Here is a 6001-nt window from a genome sequence, read left to right on the forward strand (position 1 = left end):
CATAGTTTATAAAAATTATTTGAGTGAAAAAAATTGAAAAACAGAATCATATAGCACTTTACCGCATTCATTCCTAATAATTAGGATTTAGAAACAAAACATATAACGCTTGTCCTAAATCTTTACATAATATCATATTTTTAATTTATTTAATATATATTCTTCACATTTTGCTATACAGATTATAGCAGACAGAGTGACGATTCTTACTATATATGACAGTGCAGAAAAACAATGAGAGACAGTGGCCCTTCTAGCCAAGGGTATTTTTAAAAAAGCTGCTAACATAGTACAAACTTTAATGTATAAGAGTTATCAGCCTTTTTAACGCCAGCTTCCAAACAAGCTTATTTTAAAATATTTTGTTTTAAACTAAGGAAAGAGTCTTAAATTTAAAATCATAAAAATAAAATTCATGATCTCTGTGGGACTGGCAAAATTCTTAGAGAATTTTTCACCTTTAGCATAGTCAATATTCTTCACAAAGTATTGAATTATTTTGAGTAATATTTTAGATAACAGGACAAGATGCTCTTGATTCACCAGCCATGAACTTGTAAACTTCAGTTCAAATGGCTTCTACCCAATGTTTGGCTTAATTCTTTCATTATTTGATGTAGATGGCCTCCTTTCTAAACCTATTGTCTTTCCTGGCATCTGTGATCTTCACTCTTCTGACATTACTCCTATAGTTTAAATTGCTCCTTCTAACACTCTTCCTTTGTGCCTCCCTTAAGTGAAGGGAAACATACCTAGAAGTTGTTTTTTGCCCTCTCTTGTCCTTATATTCTTAGGGGACCATCCCTTTTGCTCCAATGACTTTATCACCCCCATAAATATATTTTGCAAATATATACCTTTCAAAGAAATATTACCTAAAGATGTCTATTTCCTCTGATCGGGCTCTTCACATACTCAACATATACTCATTTTTTCCCCTTCCACACCTATAATACTCCTCTGTCTCTTACCCCAATCCTTTCATCCCAAACCAGTAGTTTCCCTATTCTGGACTCAGCAAAAAGCACCATCGTCTTCTCCCGGGGATCTTGAACATCTCCTTCTCTCATTCCTCTACATCCAACGGCATCATTGCATCCTTTTAACTCCAATTCTGCAACATCAATATAATCCATTCTCATTCTTTTTCACTGTCATAGATCTAGTTCCAAGTCCCATCCTTTCTGGCCTAATCTGTGATATCTTAACTGAGCTTTCAGTTTAAATTCTACTGCCTCCTTTAACAATGGCCCAATTAATGGTGTTCTTTAGTTGCACCTATTTCTGCCTCCCTGAAATTATAGTCCTTTTGCTGGGAGTATGTTCTCTGTCATCAGCCTGTATCAATGCTTTCCACAAATCTAAATCTAAATCTAATCCTCTGTGGAAATGAATCATAAGATTGATTTTTACATCACCACAATATAAACTACAGTGTAGCACATAGAAAGCACTAAAACGTTTGGGAAAAAAAAAAAAAAAAAAAAGAAAGGAAGAAAGCGAAATAAGTGGATACCATGCTTATTCCTGAACCTTTAAGGTATGCCTTACTATAACATTTTTGAATGAAACACAATATACCTTAAGGCATTGAGAGTAATGCCTAAAATTTATTAACAATCAAGAAAGTTAATTCCTTCCCCCCTCTTTAACATAAAGACTAGCATGATGAAGAAGGCATGCCGTAGAATGTGTTCAAGATTCCTGGACAAAGTCATAGCATAATCTCTTAATAGTTAATTCTTTGTGTTCTCAGTAGAATTCTCTCTAGTCAAATACGAAATGGGAAATGGGTAATACAAGCAACCAAAGCTAAGATGCCCCAAGATTTCTCCCATTGAAATGAGAGTTTCAAAGACACATTTAATGAATAAATCACTTCCTTTTTGTATTTGTGAAAAGGTTACCATCAGGCGAAAGAAAATTTTAGCTAATAGACTATTCGGAATTGGTCCTCTCTGTAACTCTCCTCTTGAACATCTCTTCAGGAGAAATTCCTGTTCACTTTGGCCCTGGACTGTGACTTAAGACAGAGATTATATGAAAGTGATCATTTTGTAAAGGTTATAGGAGATGCAATGAGAGACAGAATTGAGCTGCCCAGGTGCAACAAGGGGTGAACATCAAAAGAGGAGTAAGAAGGTGGAAAGTGAGGCTGCTTTCTCTGAAGCTTATCTGAGCTCCTTCAGCTGAGGAATCATGACTTCAAATCTCAAAATAAAAGGCTTGCTTGTGACAAAGTCAGTGTGTATTGGTCTTAGTTGGAAATACCATAGCAGCAATGTTTTTCTTGCAACTAATCTGTTTCTCTCATACAATATGCAGCTACCTGTGAAAATAACTAATGAAACCCTTCAAAGAAGTTCTAATGTTTCATATAAAACACTTTCTACCAGAGCTGAGTTACCCCCATGCAATATTTTAGGTTAGAAGTGAAATAGAAACTGAATACCAAGTCCAGATTCTGAGATGTAAGGCCAATTGAAATGAAATTTTTATTGCTGTATTTATTAAATATAAGATTTAAAAATTTACTGACCTAGAAAAACCAAGAAAATAAAGTAGCACCTGTGTCAGCAGGTGCCACTGATACCAATCAGAGATGCTCAAGATCATCCTAGGAGTGAAAAAGTATGAAGTATGGAAAATAAACTGAGTAACAGTTTGTTTTCTTGTGGTCTGAGATATAGAGGAAGAACTTTGTCACCTATGCCAGTTTACTTACCTTAAATAACACAAATCATATTTAAAGTTGAATTAACCTTACTCGAAATAGAGAAAAGATGTCCTGGAATTATTTCTGAAAAGGTGTTCTGTGCCCTTTATAGTGTAACAGATGCTCTGAGAGAGAGTTACTGCCATGAATTTCCACGTCAGAAAAGTGATATGCCGGTGGAACCAATAATCCCGAATGAGACAGAAATAATATTGATAACTGATAATATTGATCATAATACCACTAATAAAATTACTCAGGTATATTAAATAATTACTATCAGGAAAAATACACTGCAGAACCCTTTATATGGAGTAATTAGTTCTAGTAAGCTTCTAAAAAACAAATATCCCTTTACTTCTATTTCTACAAAGTAGAAAGTGAGGCATAGTAAGCAACTCCTCTTAGGTCACATTTGTTAAGCCAGGTAGTGTGGCTCCAGTACCCCCATGTTATCCTCTTAAAATATTACTTACCTGCAATTAAAAAAACAAAAACAAAAACAACTATTAAACCCAGCATTCAATGCCCTCCAAAAACACCTTCTACTTCTCCTTCTGCTTGCTAAAATCTCACCTATTTGCTACCCTGTGTTGCAGCAGAACTTGTAAAATTTGTCCATACTCAGTATTTGATTCTTTTCTCCCACTCTCTTAATACTGTTATAATCAGTCTTTTACCCCTAACGCTTTACCAAAACAGTTAAGCAAGGTCAACAATGACCTCCACATAGATAAATCCAGGATCAATTCTAGTCTTTAGCTCATTTGAGCTGTAATTAGGGTCCAATATTACCATCGTTCCCTTCTCCTCGATAGCCTTTCTTTATTTGGCTTCTGACACATCACAATCTCTTGGTTATCTCACTGGTCCCTTTTTTAAATCTCTTTGCTGATACCTTCTCTTCTTTCTAACCTCTCATGTCAGATAGCTCCAAGGCTGTGCTCTCCGTGATTTTCTCTTCTATATCCACACTCACTCTTGGTGATCTCACACAAGCTCATGGTCAAAGTTAAAAGTCCGTTTACACGCAGGTGACTCCAGCCCAGACCTTCCTCCAGCACTTCTGCAGAGATAACTGCCTACTTACCACTGTCACTTGCATATCCAACAGGCACCTGAAATTCAACACATCCTAGATCCCTTCTCTCTCAGAAGACATGAATTACCTTCCTTATTTCTGCGGTTAGAAATTCCATTCTTCCTTCCAGTTGCACATATCAAAAATCTTGTGGTTATTCTCAATTAAAAATGCATTTTTCTCTCATATCGGAAACCCTATAGCATCTACCTTCAAAAATGTACCCAGAATCTGCCACTTCTTATCACTCCACAGCTGCTGTCCTCACCTACAGTGTCCTGCTTCACTCTCAAAAAGTCCTAATTTGAATAAATTATATAGTCACCTTAATACAGGGCCCCCTGTAGTTTCACCCGCATCTCACCTGTGTTACCTCTGTAACCTCATCTATTATGTTCACTGGCCCTCACCCCACCAGCCATTCTGGTATCCTTGCTAATCTTTGGTAAATCAGGTACACTCCTGCCTTTGGGCCTCAGTCCTAGTTTTTCCCTCTGTCTGGAATGCTCTTCTCCCAGACATCCATGTGGCAAGTTCCTCACGTCCTTCAAATCTTTGCTCAGTTATCAGATGTTCAGCAAGAGCCGGTTTACTACTGCGGTGAGCCCGTCCCTCCACTTTGTCCCATTTACCCTGCTCACCTTTCTTGTCTCCATTGCACTTACAACCTTTCAACATAAAAATAACTTTATTTATGTATTAATTGATTTTGTTTAATTCATCATTTGTCTCCCTCCACTAGAATGTAAACTCTATGAGAGCAGAGCTATTTTTCTCACTGACGTACCTTAAGGTAAATCGTGCCTGGCACATATATGTTGGTGACCAGTAAATATTTGTTGAATGAAGACACAAACACATATATACTAAAATAAAGACGGTCACAAATCCTCTATCTTAGGCATTCCTCTTTTTACCTTCTTGTTCAGTCTTTCCTTGTTATGATCCTTCTGCTTGAAATAGACATTGCCAAAACAGAATCAGTGATTAAAGTGAGAGATCCATGGCGTTCTTGAATCTAACTGCCTTATACCTGCACTGAGTCTGAAGCACTTACCTATGAACTCCAGGTCACTTTCAAAACATCCCAGTTTCGCTGCAAAGGAATCCCTGAACAATACTGCCACCTACTGATCAGTAGGTGAGAAATCAGGACAATGAGGTTGAAAGTACAACCCAGTTTAAGAAAAAGTAGGAAAAGACAATAATGAAAAATCCCACGAAGTCAAAACTGCTTCTCCCAAAGAGTCTAGCAAAGAATTTACATTTAATCTTATAACAGCAGTAAACAAACACTGTGTATTTATAAGAATTAGAATAACCCTTCAGAAAAGGAGTAGCATCTCTGAAATATTAACAAGGCAACCCATTTTCTATAAACATCAGCTCTTTACTTTTCACCAGCAACTCCCTTAAGACTTAGGATGTTTGAGACTCAAAATAAATATATTTGTTGTTTTTATTTCCCTTCACGCAAACAAAAACTAATTGACCCTGAGATTTAAAATTCGCTGGAAAAACAGAATTACAAAGAAAGCATTTGGGTTAATTCTGCAGTGTTTATATTTGAGACTCTAAACTATCAAGTTTCTCCTCTTTAAAGGTATAGGCAGACATCCTTATTGGTTATTTAAATGCAATGCTTTTCAGTGTCAATGAGCATAGGTCATGAGTTCTATGAAAAACTCAAAATAAAATATTTTCATATTTATTTACCAAGATCTGGTACTTTTTCATTATCAAATGCCTCTTGTGCCACCCCCTCCCCCTAGAGTGGGTAGTAAATGTGGTGGAAATTAGTTGACATATGCTTTAGGAAACCATTTATCTAAATCATTTTATTCACTCCTGTCTTTTGAAGTTGTGCACCTGAAATATTTTAAGCACTTGATTTTGCTTTCATATTGTTAATTGTTTTCAATAAATTAAACCACTTATAACACAGTTTGCTAACAGAAAAATTGACTCTCTATGTAGTCAAAATCAGAAACAGAATACAGTTTGCTATGAAAAATCCTCAAGAATAAAAATCTGCTAAGAAAAATACTAAGAAAGAAAACAAGTTTATATCTCCCACGTCTTCCCGCTTTAAAAATTACACAAGAGCAATAAAAGAGCAGAAGTGGCTTTTAACAAAAAAGAAAATAGTCCATTAGTACACTCACGAACATAGGGTTTCAAGTAATAATTCCAAGAGAATATAA

Source organism: Rousettus aegyptiacus, unplaced genomic scaffold (genome assembly GCF_014176215.1).
Source record: "Rousettus aegyptiacus isolate mRouAeg1 unplaced genomic scaffold, mRouAeg1.p scaffold_m13_p_1, whole genome shotgun sequence".
NCBI lineage: Eukaryota > Metazoa > Chordata > Mammalia > Chiroptera > Pteropodidae > Rousettus > Rousettus aegyptiacus.